General features: G+C 40.5%; 1 protein-coding gene across 3 annotated transcripts in view; it reads right to left on the bottom strand.

Annotated features, from left to right (window-relative positions):
- Positions 1-16,674, bottom strand: part of CHCHD3 (coiled-coil-helix-coiled-coil-helix domain containing 3) — a 212,557-nt gene that overhangs the window by 33,940 nt on the left and 161,943 nt on the right. The window lies entirely within an intron of this gene.

The following is a 16,674-nucleotide window of genomic DNA, read 5'->3' as shown; positions in this document are numbered from 1 at the left end:
TATACAACCTATTGTTCATGCTAGTGTACCATGAGCAGTAGAGAGGGTTCTTCCATGTTAAGTCTGAGACAGGATGGTTTAAGGTTTTACTATGGGCTGAAAACAATTTTTTCTACAATTGTAGTTCAGGTGATCAACAATTGTTAAGATTTCATCTGGCACTGTAGCTTATAACTAATACCATATAAAAATATTTTGGTTTCTTTTCCGTACAGTACAGCATTAAAGTGTTGTAAAGATTCAGATTTTATTCTTCTTACATAGCAAACATGTCATATTTACCTGCTCTGTGCAATGGTTTTGCACAGAGCAGTCCCGATCCTCCTCTTCTCAGGTCCTCTGCCACCACTCCTGCCCCCTCCCCCGTGCTGAGTGCACCCAGAGCAAGCTGCTTGCTCGGGGGGCACTCGTGCGTGCTCGCTCCTGAGCTGCCCATTTATGTCTATGAGACGCACAAAGCATGGCTCGGCCCTGCCCCCCACTCCCTCTTTACTGGCTGTGACTGACAGCAGCCAATGGCTCCCGCTGCTGTGTCTCAACCAATGAGGAGGCAGAGACCCAGGAGAGCTACTGCTCTGATGCACATCACTGGATAGGGATGAGGCTCAGGTAAATATGGGGGGGGGGGGGGAATTGCACACGGACGTTTTTTTTACCTTCATGCATAGAAGGTAAAAAACCTTCAGGCTTTAGAACCACTTTAAGGTTTAATTCTAAGTAGAGAAGAACACCAAACAATATTGTTTTTTTTATTTTGTGTAATACAGAAAGAAGGGGACACACAGCACACAGGAAATGCTATAATGCAATCAAATGCACTTTGACACAATGATCAAAAAATATTGTGAAGAAATTATACAACCATGTACAAACATAATATTTTTTTCTAAACAAAAACACTAAAAAGTTCAGGATCATTTGGAACAGAAGTTAAAAGTATGTTGTTTGTTGTTTCCTGAAGGATTGCCTTCATTATGTCCCAAACACCAATATGGATTCCCTCAGATTAAAACACCCTTTATGCCCACAGTGTTACAGAAAGCAGTATACACAAGTACAAGGACATCACTGAATGTATCTCAGATGCTGCAATCAGTGACATAGCTGCAACTGGTAACAAAAAGACTTGTACTGCCAGCTGTGATGAAGACATTAATGATGTCTTTTATTGAATCAAAAGTAAGGCCTGTAATAAAAGTGCAGGAGATATTTTCTACATCCAGAGGAATATTGCAGCATCTCCAGTGCACAGGGCCTAAAACTGTCCATAGGGCTCCTATTACCTAAAGTGTTACTAAACCCACAACAGTAAAAATCAGTCTGTTAATGCAGTAAAGCATGCTTGTTATACTCACTGTGGAACCTAAAGGGTTAAGCCTCCGCAGTGTGTAAAAAAAATGTTTGATCCTGTCTTCTCTGATCCCCCCTTCTTCCACAGCCCCCAATCCATCTGCTGATAGTACAGGGCCCTAGGAGGCACTCTGCACATGCTCAGTAGGGTGTGTATTGCTAGAGTGTTTTTTTCTTTTGTTGGGAGGGTGCATGTGATCAACACAGGGCCAATCAGCACTGCCCATGCAGAGGGTCAGGGGTCATGCCTCATAGGACAGTCAGGGAAGAATGAAAACTCCTACCAGCTTGAACCAGTGCTTGGCTGGACACTAATAGAAGCAAAAGACTTCTAAGTCCTGCTGATGAGAAAAAGGTATTTAGCAGTTTATATTTACTAAAATAATTGCATGACCATGTTCTGTGTACTGTGGGAGACCAGATATAGTGAATGCAGGATCCTGGGTATAGTAGCACTTTAATATTTGAGCGTTATAATTATAATAAACATGAAAAAGGTTTATTTATTGCTTCAACAACAAAAAGTATGCACATACCAATACTATCCATATATATATATGAGCCATTTCTTTCCTGTGTTTAGATACACTCTAAACACTGAAACATCAATATCTTTTCATTAACTATATGCCCTTTAAAAAGAATATAATTGCATTATAGTGAAATAAAAATGAGCTGGAGCATTTATCTGACTGATGGGGTCATCCTTCTATGCATGTCCCTTGGGTCAATGTAGAACATATGCACATAGTAAATGTATGTTGCTGCTAAAGTGACACATAATTCATATCAATAAGGTACAGAAGATGAGAAAGACTACACCTGTACAGTAGCATGTCTACTCCATAGGCATACTGTACAATTTAAAGAATATGTAAACCCAACATTTCATACTCCTGATATGTGCCTGCTGTACCATGTACTTGTATGAAAAAGTATCTTGTTCTCTTTGTATTGCTTCCTTTGTGTGAAATCCCTGGTGTTCCTCTCTTTCCCTCTGCCTTCCTGTTAAAAACTGACCATGCTAAACAGGAGAGTACAGCGTGGTGAGTTCTCTAATTGTGCTGGGAACTCAGTGCTCTTCTTCCATGAGCAGACTTTTCCAGACACGCCATACCCCCCCCCCCCCCCCCATGCACAGCCATTCACTGGAAAGATCAGTGTGCTGGTCTTTCTCCTCCCCCCAGCTCTTCTGCAGCTGAGAACAGAGGGGTATGAAATTATTTACAAAAAAGGGAAGGGTGGTATTTATTTTATTTTTTATATCTATACACAACCATTTTGCCTTTCATTTAAACTGAATGGGTTGCTTTACAAGGCGAGTGCTTACAGTCACTGTAAGGCCAGTTCATGCACGCTAGCATTTTGATTTTCAAATAAGGGAAATTTATCCTGTCACCCTGATATGAAGTTGCGTTTATGTTACTGAAAAATCCAATCCACGTGTAAAATATTATGCCAGCCCCTTTAAATAATTGGAAAATACACAAAAACATACACATTTTGTTTTTGTGTGTTATGAACACATCTGGAGTATAGAATATCTCTATTCTTGACTATGCTTTTTCCTGCTCTGCATAACAAGTGGGTAAAATGGGCTTTAACACACATAAAAAGCCAAGCATAAAGTGCCATAAGTAGCATAGCATGCCCAACATTTGTCAAATGCCATTATTCTCTACAAAGCCATAAGAAGAGCCTACTAATATATTGAGCAAATCTGGAAACAACTTAAATACTATAACAGATTGACAGTTCCAAGCTTGCAGTATCAGTCTCCCAGGTTTACACTCTGTATTCAGGTGCTGGCAGAGAAAAAAAACTCATCTGAAGGTACCACCACACACTGTATTCAACTACAATGTAAGGTAAATATGATTCAGCCCAATGTGGGTGCAGCATGTCAGAAGGGAGTGACCAATGGGATAGGATCTGAACTGAAGTCTGTCTTTCATTTACCTTACATTGGAGTTGAATACAGTGTGTGGCAGTCCATGGAAAAAACTTGAACATATTTCCGCCCAGGGATGTTTTAAAGGTATAGAAGGCTGTACTTTTTTTTTTTTTTTTAATATTGGCATAAAATAGATGGTTTTCACTGTAGAATTGTTTTCCTGGAGCCCACTGAGGGACACAGGAAGTAATGTACAAGTATAGCTGACTACAAAAGGATTAGACACCACCAAATAAAAAATTTATAGGCCATCCCATGATATCCCATACTGCTATCAAGCATGCTATAGATTGCAACAAGCAATACCAACAGCATGATAAAACACAAGGAGGTTATTTCCCTAATTGTATCACTCAAGAAAAGGATTTTATGCTGAATACAAAACCCTGTTGTCTTGCTTGTTCATTGAGGACTACAGAAAGTCATTTACTTTTAGCACATCCAAAAGCAGTCTTAACCGAGGGGTGGGAAACAGCAAATAACTGCTAACAGGCCCAACATGAACAAAACTGAGCCTGCATGCAGCTCAGGCAGCAGACAAGGCCAAACCAACACCTGGTACAAAGAAGGCAAGACTAAGTCTGATGCCAAAATATCAAGGAATGCTTACACTGGTGAGGAAGAAACAGCATGGGAGGGAAACCTTGAATCATGGATCAGAACGTGGAAACTTGTCTACCTGATTCAACCAAAAGAGTTAAAACTAAAAACAATTTAATAGGGAGGGGCTTACAGTCTAAAGCATGGTCAACATAGTGAATGCACTCCTCTCCAAGAACTAGGACCAAACACAGGAACAGAAAATGATGCCATAGTAAGGAAAGACCAGAGGTGCCCCCTAGCAACAGAGGGCTCTAAACCTTGACTCACCTCACCTGATCCCACAAGGTTCAAAAGAGAGGAGGGCTGAATGTCTAGAAGGACTGCCAGGGCAGATATTCACCTCACAAAGGCAAGGACTATTCAGGAAGCCTGATAGTGACTTGTTTTAGAAGTACTACATCTCCAAGATAAATAATGGTGATCCCTGAACACCCTTAGTGAACGAAGGTTCGCTCACAGGGAGTTAGCGTGACCAAAAGGGAATGGTACATGGGAGTTTCTGATAAAAGGGTGAGGCAAGGGATAGGAGATAGACCTCATACTAAAATTTGCAAGGAGGAATACAGATCTAATAGAGTTCAACTCCAAGCTCGACTCCCAGAGCTGTAGAAGAGAAAGGCGACCTTGGGACAAGCCCTAAGAGAGAACTTGCCTGAAAATAACCTGCATATCTTGAAGTCTCACAGAGTCACAGAGAGTTTTTTTCTTGGGAGAGTGCATGTGATCAGCACAGGGCTGATCAGCACAGGGCTAATCAGCACTGTCCAGACAGAGGTCAGGGGTTCTGAATCCTCCTAGAGCAAAATTAAAACTCCTTTTACAAGCTTTAACCAGTGCTCTGCTGGACACTGATAGAAGTCATAAAACTGCTCTGTTGATTAGAAAAGGTATTTAGCAGTTTATATCTACTAAAATAATTGCACTTCCATGTTATGTGTACTGTGTGAGTCCAGATACAGTGAATGCAGGGTCCTGGGTTTAGTAACACTTAACAGATTAGCAGTATAACCCAAAAATATATGACTTCCTGTGCCTGAAAAGACCAGACAGAAAAATAACATTTGAAATGCTTTAATTATTTTTTACAATGTTAATTATATCTAACAATCACAGTATTAAACAGATGCATACTACAATATTAAGGCTGCTGTGATATATGTAGGCTGAAGGAGTCTTTTGGTAAATTAAGCATCCAGCCTACATGTGATCACTATGTTATAGCTGATATAGTGATCGTGAACCACTCTGACTGACCATTAGTGGGAACTAGCGATGTCAAGTGACAGGCTAGCAGTCACACATAGTAGCAGGTACTGGCTGTCAAAAGTTGAAAAAGGTTTCTGCAGAGGGACCATGTGCAAGGGAATGTTACTCTACAGACTGGGAATGGGAAGCAGTTGAACCATAAAGGTAAATATCACTTAACATGCTTGCATGGAAAAAATTCTAATGTGTCAATGACAATATAATAAAAAAAAAAACCCTACCTTTTGCCAATAAAAACTAACTCCCAGGCACAAGCTATCAAAGGCTACATGATAAAACCATACTGAGAGAATAAGGTCATCTTAGTCTGCTACAGGCAGGAGGAAGAATATTCTGTTTTCTCTCACTTTTTAATACAATTTTCTGGCAAAAATCAGAGACTGCAACAGTATGTTGAGCTTCGTGTGTGCTAACCTGTTTATACACAGCCATGTACATAAATATTACTGTACATACATCAACATTTACATGACTGCATCTTCCCTGGCCAGCATCTTAGCGCAGAATTTGATGAAAATCTTGGATGATGCTCTAGGAAACATGGTGCCAGCTTTTCTCTGGAGATGAAGAAATTGTTGAGGCTTTATTGTGATCTCCTTTAAAAAACTGCTATATGTGTACACGATTTAGCATTCATGCACACAAAAAAGGAACATTTACATACTGATCACCTGCAATTACGTATATAGAAAAAAAAAGTATAGCTTATAGTTTTTCTTTTTCCTTTAAGAAACATGTCCAATAAAATCCAGAGCTAGAATCTGTCTGCTATGGGCAATTAATATGATCATGTTTTCTATAAACTTCACTTGCATCAATTTAGCTCCAATTGACAACAGCTAACCTTTTTACTAACCAGTTCTCTAAAAAGCTCTTGTTTTAATTGTACTGTAACTGTGTACAATTCATTAAGTGTAATGCATAATATTACAGTTTTTGCAATTTAAAGGAAACCTTTTTTTGTGGGGATGGAGGTGTTTGGCATAGAGGCTGCATTGCTGCCCTTTTCTATTGAATATGCTAGATGCCTGGCTATCTAAACTTAACATCTTACTTCAGTATTTTGAGTAAGAACAAGTATTCAGCTAATTATGCTCTAATATACATACTTGTTCATGGTCAATGACTTAAAATACTTGTAAACCTTTACATATACCTAGTGAAGTGACTGGCCTCAGTTGATACACAGAGATGAAACAAATCCTCCTACATAAGGTGTACCTACAGCATCTAACTGCATTCTTCTCTTCTATACATCCGTTCAAAGTGCTGAATTTATAAAGCTTGTCTGGGAGATAAAATAAAAAGTGGGGCGGAGGGCTGAAGTTACACTCTGCAGAGCTCAGTGAGGGGAGCTCTGAGAGCTGATTGGAGGGAAGAGAGACACCCCCATCCACACAGCACACAGGAACAGAGCTGAGGTTGTCAATCTGCTCATTCTTTTGCTATCAGCATGAGTCACTTCTGGCAAGTTTTCCTGACACCAAGAGAAAAATGGTGACAGGAAAGGGAGCTCCTGCAGATTGACAGCCTGAGCTCTGTTCTTGTGAGCTGTGTGTGTGTGTGGGGGGGGGGGGGGGGGTGTACCTTCCCTCCAATCAGCTCTCCTCACTGAGATCTGAAGAGTGTAATTTCACCTCTCCATCCCTTTTTTTCCTGAACTTTCAGATAAGCTTTATAAATTCAGCACTTTGAACGGATGTATAGAGTTTACAACCACTTTAACTGAACAAGTTAAAGTTAGAAGCTGATTGGCTACCATGCACAGCTCCATCAGATTTTGCACTCCCCAGGTTTAGTAAATCAACCCCCATTGTGTGTTTATGTTTAGGTGCATTCAGGTTACGTGCATCCAGGGGCAAATTATATACTTTGAATGTGTACAAATGCAAGTACATTTAAATGCCGGAGAAAGTGATCTGCTAACTATAGCATTTGGTTATACTTCCGAGATCAATTTCTCTGCATTTAAAAAAAACAAATGCAGAAGGCAAGTGTGAATGTAGTCGAAACTAAATTCCTCATGTCTTTAAGAAAGAGGCAATAAATGGATGAAATAGAATATTTATTATTCATCAGGCAGATGGCTTTGTTGCTGTCAGATAAAGGGACAAATATTTAAACATCTACAGGTGTTTGTCTTGGCAAGCTCTGAGCATATGGCACATTAGTTTAATCCGCAATCCAATACAGTTGCACATGAATTAAGAGCTCTTGAAACAGACTTGCCTCATTCTCCCTCACTCAGATTCTTTAACCATCATAATCAATAATAGGTTCTGCTCTGTCGTGGCTAAGAGGAACAGATGAATGCATGTGCACAGCTGCTGGATAAGTAGCTTTGAAGGGTACAGAAGGACTGCAGTGCATGCATATCAACCCCAGACAAAAAATATACACTTTTATACCTTACTGGTTAAAGGGAACACATAGTAATTTTACACACATTCTCGCTTTTATATTTTTTTTTTATCAGGGTAATGTGAAATATTTCATATTAATATTTTACATTACATGTGTCAGAACGTTAAGGTTTAGAATTTTTTTTTAACACTTTTGTTAAAAGAACTTGTTTACATCTCAGCAGCTAAAATTGAGTAAGAGAAATAACTACTTATATCAGATGGCGACGGTATCATGCCCATGGCAGAGAAAATGTTAGAGGTGTCTGCTCTGAAAGCAGGTCTAGGTTATCTAATGCGGACATGTACATTGTGTCGTTTACAGGCGTATTTTAGAGCAGCATTCTGGGGCATATAAAAATGCCTCAAACCTGCAGAACAGAATTTGTCTGCATAATTTATGTCTGTAAACATGCACCTATGGGTATATGTATATTCTAGTGGCCAGAATAAATTAATATTCAAGCCAATAATTAACACTCATTCGCACTGAAATGTGCATAAAAACAAGCATTAGAAGCAATTTCGGCCAACTTCTGGCACTATGTTTGGATCATTTTACTTATGTCCATGTGCATCATTAGTCCTAAGACTTTAGTCTGGGAAATCCTACCTTTTTAACACCATAAATTTAAAAATATACATACAGTGCTGTGCAAAGGTTTTAGGCAGGTGTGAAGAAAGCAGAACATCTAAATCAAATCCTCAAAACCTTCTGTCCCTTCAGAAGAACAAGAGTCCTGGAAGTGATAGGCCCCCACTGAGTCCTGATCTCAATATCATGGAGTCGGACTGGGATTACATGAAGACACAGAAGATCTGTGGTTAGTTCTACAAGATGTTTGGAACAACCTACCTGCCAAGTTCTTTCAAACACTGTATACAAGAGTGCCTAGAATAACTGATGCTATTATGAAGGCAAAGAGTGGTCACATCAAATATTGATTTGATTTGGATTTCTCTTCTGTTCCTTTCTATTTTGTCAATTGATAAAAAAAATTAGTAACACTTCTATTTCTGAAAGCTTTCTTCTTAATTTACAAAATTTTTCACAGTACTGAATAAAAAAAAATTATACACACACACAAAATTAGGAGAACACTTTTTTAATCAGAGTACTGAATCAAGTCAATGAAACTCCTGGGATATCGATCTGATCAGTTAAGTAGCAGAGAGGGCTGTTAATAAATTTCAACTGCTTTGGTGTTAACAAAATTAACCACAGGTGCACTAAATAGGCAACAATGAGACGAACCCCAAAACAGGAGAGGTTTTACAGGTGGAGGCCACTGACATTTTTTTTCCCTACTCATCTTTTCTGACTATTTTTCACTAGTTTTGCATTTGGCTAGAGTAAGTGTCACTACTGGTAGCATGAGGCAATACCTGGACGATACAAAGGTTGCACAGGCAGTCCAACTCATCCAGGATGACACATCAATACGTGCCATTGCCAGGTTTGCTGTGTCTCTCAAGAGCATGGAGGAGATTCCAGGAGACAGGCAGTTACTGTAGGCGAGCTGGACAGGGCCCTAAAAGGTCCTTAACCCATCAGCAGGACCGGTATTGCTCCTTTATGCAAGGAGGAACAGGATGAGCCCTATCAGAGCCCTACAAACCGACCTTCAGCAGGACACTGGTGTGAATGTCTCTGACCAAACAATCATAAACAGACTTCATCAGGATGGCCTAAGGGCCCGATGTCCTCTAGTGGGCCCTGTGCTCACTGCCGGGTACCATAGAGCTCGACTGGCATTTGCCATTGAACACCAGAATTGGCAGGTCCTCCACTGGCGCCTTGTGCTTTTCACAGATGAGAGCAGGTGCACCCTGAGCACATATGACAGACTTGAAAGAGTCTGGAGAAGCTGTGGAGAACGTTATGCTGCCTGTAACATCGTTCAGCATGACCGTTTTGGTGGTTGGTCAGTGATGGTCTGGGGAGGCATATCCATAGAGGGACCCACAGACCTCTACAGGCTAGACAATGGCACTCTGACTGCCATTAGGAATCAGGATGAAATCCTTGGACCCAGTCAGACCCTACGCTGGTGCACTGGGTCCTGAGTTCCTCCTGCTGCACGACAATGCCTGGCCTCATGTGGGCGGGCAATTCCTGGAGGATGGAGGAATTGATACCATTGAATGGCCCCCACCCTCACCTGACCTAAATCCAATAGAACACCTCTGGGATATCATGTTTCGGTCAATCTGCCGCCGCCAGGTTGCACCTCAGACTGTCCAGAAGCACAGCGACACCCTGGTCCAGATCTTGGAGGAAATAACCCAGGACACCATCCGTTGTCTCATTAGGAGCATGCCCCAACGTTGTCAGGCATGCATACCAGCACGTGGGGGTCATACAAACTACTGAGTACCATTTTGAGCAATGACATTTCAGCAAAATGGACTAGCCTGCTGCATTATTTTTTCACTTTGATTTTCGGGGTGTCTTTGAATTCAGTCATCTGTGGGTTAATAATTTTCATTTACATCAAACGATGTGTTTTCAAAGTGTTCCTTTAATTTTTTTGAGCAGTGTGTATGTATAGAGTACTGGGAATTATATAAGCGGATTTTTACCTTAGAATAAGGAGTTACTGTTCTTCAAGGACTCAAACTCAAAAAAAAAATATTTATAGCTAAAATGCCTAGAATGGCAGCATAGATGACAGAATCCATGTCACTCCAGTGAAAAAAACTGCCTTCTGACAAATCTTTTCTGACTTAACCAGCTGTCATCTTCCTATCGCAAATGATCAGTAGAAACTTCACTCAGTATGACCTGCCTTGGGTGGTGTCAACAGCAACCCTCTTTGCAGCCTGGGTTCTGCAATAATGGGCAATCATCGAAAACAGAAAAGCGCTCGTAGAAAAAAGACCAATTGGTCCATCAAGTCTGCCAGGTTTTTTTTTCTTAATTTATAAATGTTTTTGTATTTCTTTTGTTTTTTTTTTCTGAGTATAGAAGATGTTTGTCCCAATCAAGTTTGAAGCCACTTACTGTTGACTGACTTACTACCTCTGCCGGAAGGTTTATTTCAAGCATCAACCACCCCTTCAGCAAAAATATTTTCTAAGATTAGTGTTGAACTTTCTTCCTGTTAGTTTGAGGTCAATCATAATAAATGCATAGACTGTGGAGATGGGCTTGCACAGAGCTATAGAGTGCATGCCAACCAAAGCAGAGGGAAGCTAATCAGATACTGATGATGGAGAGGGGGAGGGGGGTATAAGTAAAGGATTACATTTGTTTCACAAGCAAATTAACTAATATAAATTGTTGAACAGAGGCCCTTTTTTAAATTTTTGGTTGGGTTCCAGTTCTGATGGAAGCACTGATGGTTATAAACACACTGAAGATTTGATGCTCTTTCTTACATACTGTTCTCCACACCTTGAAGCTCTGTCCCAGGCGCCTGCCCCCCAGTGCTTCCCCGATACTTTTTTATATTTACCTTTCTTCAAATTCTTCAGGCCAGTCACGTGATGCAGAGGATTCTCTCTGGATCTTCCCCTGGCAGTGGGCATTCCTTGATGACACAGAGAGTGGCGCTGGTATTTTGATGCCAGAACTGCTCTCTTCATCATTACACTGTAAAGACTGGATGCTATGGTGATACCCTGAACAGTAGGTACTCATTCTTCCAGATTAAATGAAAGCAGGCAAAATTAAAGGGTAATTCCACTTTCGTGGGGAAAATGAGCAAATAAAATATATATTTTATACAACTGCTTACACAACTGCGACTCAAGTCATATTGTGATTGAATGTTATTAAAAATTACCTTTCCTTCTCAATCTGTAATGCTGTAATTTTCTGTAAAATGCAATATGGCTATCTGGAGGCGTTCTGTACACAGATGGTGTACAGAACGTCCCTGTAAATGTCATTAGCTGCCTGTGTGATTGGCTTTCTGCACTAAGATACAAGTCACATTTTTGGCATCCCCTGCAACAAAAATGTCATTTTGGTGAGATACTCCCAAAGGGAAATCATTTCTACAGGGATGCAGACCATGCCCATTTCCTCATTAGAGCCCTGCCGGTGCAGTAGCTGAGTGATAATTATAAAATCACTCTCACACAGATTCGCTCTGCACCTGGACACAAACAGCTATTTCTTCAGAATAACAAAATGTAGGAATCTGCAACTAAAAATCCTTGCATTGTACATAGATCACCTAGAGGGGCATGTTTTTTCTCAACAAACGTATCTTAGTGCAGACTTCTAGGAAAATTAGTGAGCCAATTACTCAAGCAGGAAATTACATTATGAGGGAGTGTCCTGTACCCCATCTGTATACAGAACGCTTCCTTGTAGCCATATTGCATTGCATTTTACAGAAAATGACAGTGTTGCACAATGAAAAAGATATTTTAATAAAATTCAATTACAATATGAATGGAGTCCTAACTGTATAAAAATATATATTTTATTTGCTCATTTTTTTCCCCACGAAAGTGGAGCTACTCCTAAATATGTAAAAACCAATGGATTCAGCATTGCAGTAGCAGCATAATCCTTTCTTACTGTCCTATTCCTGAAATGATACAAGGAACTAAAAATAAAAGGGGAAACAATCTTAAGGCAAAATAATATCTGCTGGTTAATTATAGTGATTATAGCACAGTAATAAAGCCATTATACTTTGACTGGGATGACCGTGGGGAATACAAAGTTACTGCGGCATCTGCTTCTTTTCCTGCTACCATTCCTTTAATTACAAAGGGGAGGAAAGCTAATACAAATGTAGAAATGTAATTAGTTTGTAAAAGCCCAAATCCTTGCCCAAAGCCATGTTCTTCCTGTAATATCACATTCTCTTCTTCTTGTGTAAACTTTTCATTAAGAAGGAGACATCTTCATAATCTAATAAAATGGTTATAATGCAACTGCTTGAAATATTATTCTTGCATTAGAAACAGTAACATGTTTTAGTAATGTTATTTTAATGCAATTTGCACAACTCAGGAGCCCACTGAACCTGATCTTTTAGAGTGTGATCAATGTGAATAACCACCCTACAGAGATAAAGCATTTGATCATTGGGAACTTAATCAATGTTTCTTAAGGCATGGCATAGATAAAGCATTTGTCAGGAGTGTGCTCAACCTTACGTTTATTTCTAGCAAGATATAGCAGAAACAAACTTCTTTTAAGGCATTCTGAACAGTGTAAACTTATTAAAATTACAAAGGCGAAGAAGCATAAATGCCTACCCATACACAGGATTTTAACTTCTAACACCCTCTCAATATTTAGAATACCTCGAACTATAATGTACAACGGAACAAAAATGTAATATGTTGTAGCTTGTCAACTAATAGATGCAGTGACTGCATTACTTTTCCTTTTCAGTTTAAGAATAATTTTATCAAAATAAAAAAAATGAAGTACATTCTGATCTAGCCAGAAATGCAAAGCCCCAGACACTTTATGAGAGCTGAAAAGACAGCCGAAGCATTGTAATCTTTCTTTTTTAAACTACTAATTCCACCAACTACCAAATAATGGAGACAAACAAAGGCAGACATTCTGAAGTTCAGTCTGTGCGACAACCATGGCTGCCTCCATAGATACAGTCGAGCTTTAAATGTAACCAAGCAGGGACAGGAAGTGCTATTCACAATGATTACTGGGTGACAACATTAGGAAACAGAATGAAAAAGAAAACAAATTCAGCCACTGCATATAAAAAGACTGGTAAGCTGCAATACGTTTACATTTTGTTTTTGGATTTAGATACACTTTAAAGAGATACAGTCACTAAATAAAAACTGTAAACAATCACAACATAAAAAAACTATACTTATAATGCTAAGCAGGGTATACACGCACATTTTTTTAAATTTATGGACCACCTGACACAGCGTTTATAAATCCTGTTCAGCTGTGAGATAAGCTTGTAAAGCTGGATAAAGAGGTTTTTTTTTATTTCAAACAGCAAGTTGAGCAAAAAAAAACAAAAACTGACAGATCCCCGCTTCCACACAAGTGATATGGATGCAAGGCTCTCTCCACAATGCGCTTCTGTTGGAAAGACTGGCTTCTGGTGCAGAAAGAGGAATGAACACCTGCACTGTTGAACTTTTTCAGGTGTACATTTTACATACAGAGCTACTTTGAGTAGTAGATTTGGAAATGTATAAAATCGAGTTTCAGGATTATAGTAAATCTTTTTCAGTACTTCTTTTTTGCATTGCCTTGCTGTGTTGTAAACTCCATGCATCTCTCTCTATAATCTTAGTTTCTGCTGTAACCAGATACATAGATCTGAAAATAAATTAACTATATGATCACATGTAGCATATTAACTACCTGCCGACCGCAGATAGCCGAATGACGGCTGCACTGCGGCCGGCCAGTTCTGGGTGGACGTCATATGACGTCCCCCCAGAACGCGCTCTCCTGCGCACCCCAGGGGGCGTGCACCCGGCGATCTCCGTGATCGCTGTGTCCTACGGACACAGCTGATCACGAGATGTGCTAAAAGGCCGATCATACCGGCCTTTTACCACGTGATCAGCGGTGTCCAATGACACGCTGATCACAGGGAAATGCAAGTGCTGGTTCTCGGCTGCACTTTCCTCACGCTGTCAGATCGTGAGGAAAGTACTGCCGAGAACCGGCAGTTGTCAGAGCGGGGATCGGCACCGATCATCAGGGCACTGATGATCAGTGCCCTGATGATCGGTGCCCAGCAGTGACACCCGCAAGTTCCGCCCAGCAGTGCGCCCACTAGCTCCGCCCACCCGTGCCCAGCAGTGCACCCACCTGTGCCCAGCAGTGCCCCCACCTGTGCCCAGCAGTGCACCCACCTGTGCCACTCTGCAGTGCCACCTACCTGTGCCCAGAAGTGCCACCCACCTGTGCCCACCCACCTGTGCCCACCAGTGCCACCCACCTGTGCCCACCCACCAGTGCTGCCCACCAGTGCCACCCACCAGTGCAGCCCAGCAGTGCTGCCAGTCAGTGCCACCAGTCAGTGCCCAGGGGTTGTGCCAGTCAGTGCCGCCAGTCAGTGCCCAGCAGTAATGCCAGTCAGTGCAGTCTATCAGTACCCATAATCAGTGTCACCTATCAGTGCCGCCTATCAGTGCTGCATATCAGTGCCACCTATCCGTGACCCCTAATTAGTGCTGTCTGTCAGTGCCGCCTATCCGTGCCACCTCATTAGTACTGCCTATCAGTGCCCATCAGTGCTGCCTCATCAACGCACATCAGTGAAGGAGAAAAAATACCTGTTTGAAAAATTTTATAAAAGAAACAAATAAACTTTTTTTTTTTTTCAAATTTTTTGCACTTTTTTTATTTATAGCGCAAAAAGTAAAGCGCCCAGTGGCAATTAAATACCACCAAAAGAAAGCTCTATTTGTGAGAAAAAAATGATCAAAATTTCATATGGGTACAATGTTGCATGACCGTGCAATTGTCAAAGTGCGGCAGCGCTGAAAGCTGAAAATTGGCCTGGTAAGGAAGGGGGTATAAGTGCCTGGTAGGCAAGTGGTTAAAGTGTTACTAAACACAGGACCCTGTATTCACTATATTTGGTCTTCCACAGTACACAGAACATGGAAATGCAATTATTTTATTAAATATACACTGCTAAATACATTTTCTCATTAGCAATATATAGCAGTCCTGTGACTTCTGCCAGTGCTCAGATGAGCACTGGTTAATCTTGTAGGAGTTTTCATTCCCCTCTCACTGTCCTCTGAGGCTGCTTGACCCCTGACCCTCTGTCTGCACAGTGTACTGCGTTTTACAGTGCATCATTTGCATTCCTCAAGACAGTGAGGTATTTTTGGTGGATATGGTGACGTATGGGGCTTATCCATGAGTGGCTGACATTTAAGCCCATGGATGACTGTACCAGTATTACATATCTGTAGCAAGATAGATTATACTATCTAATTAGTTTTGTCCATGGGGTAACTCCATTTCCTTAACCACCTCCCGTCCGGCCGTTGCATATAAACGGCCGGACGGTGGCACTGCAGGGTCGGGTGGCCGTTTATGAACGGCCTCCCCGCACCCTGCTTGTGCGCGCTCCCTGGGAGCGCGCAGCACCGCGATCCGGTGCCCGCTGTGTCCTCCGGACACAGTGAAACACTGATCGTCGGACGGGACCTCTGTACGAGGTCCCGATCATGTGATCACTGATTGGCCAATCAGTGATCACATGCAAAGTAGTAAGCAAGATGTCACTTCTGACATCACTGCTTACTACGTGTGAAATCTGTGAATGATCAGAGGTCACATGGTACAAGGCTATTCACAACAGCCTTGTACCATGTGACAAGCTGTGACCAATCACAGCTCACTCAGTACTTCTCAATGAGTGCAGGAATGCACACAGAGAGAAAGAGAAATGATTGCTTTTACATCCTATATGGGTGTAAAAGCAATCAGTGTAAAAAAAAAAAAAAAAAAATCTTCATCACCCCCCACAAGTAGTACAGTGTCACCATGGTGACACTGTACTGCTAGGGTGACAGTATGTAAAAAAAATAAATAAAAAATAATAATATAAAAAAATAAAATAAAAATGTAAAAAAAATGTTTAAAAATTATAATTTTTGGTTATAAACTAATTTTTTTTTTTTTTTTTACTAAAAAGATAATGGAATACGTTTTGGCAAAGATTTATGATGAAATATTATTTATTTGCAAAATTTTATAAAAAAAAACACTTTTATTCAAAATTTTGGGACATTTTCATTTACATAGCAAAAAAAATTAAAATCCCAGTGGTGAATAAATACCACCAAAATAAAGCTTTATCTGTCTCAAAAAAAATGGTAAAAAATTAGTTTGGGTACAGTGTTGCATGACTGCGCAATTGTCATTCAAAGTGTGATAGCGCTGAAAGCTGAAAATTGCCCTGGTCAGGAAGGGGGTAAAAGTGTCCGGTTTGGAAGTGGTTAACAGAAATTATATATTCAAGCTGATAGGCTTATGATCAAACTACAGTGCCTCTTTGTATGCCGTCACTCCATCTAAAACGGTATGGTATTTGAATTGGTTTGGTGTTATTAACCATTTGGATGTAAGGTAAATAATTGCAATGGTATCCAGTCATATTGTGCGCAGTA

Source organism: Staurois parvus, unplaced genomic scaffold (assembly GCF_062004578.1).
Source record: "Staurois parvus isolate SC_StPar_1 unplaced genomic scaffold, SC_StPar_1.0 ptg000175l, whole genome shotgun sequence".
Taxonomy (NCBI): Eukaryota; Metazoa; Chordata; class Amphibia; order Anura; family Ranidae; genus Staurois; species Staurois parvus.
The sequence above is the reverse complement of the archived record's forward strand: the minus strand, read 5'-3'. Positions and strand labels throughout refer to the sequence as shown.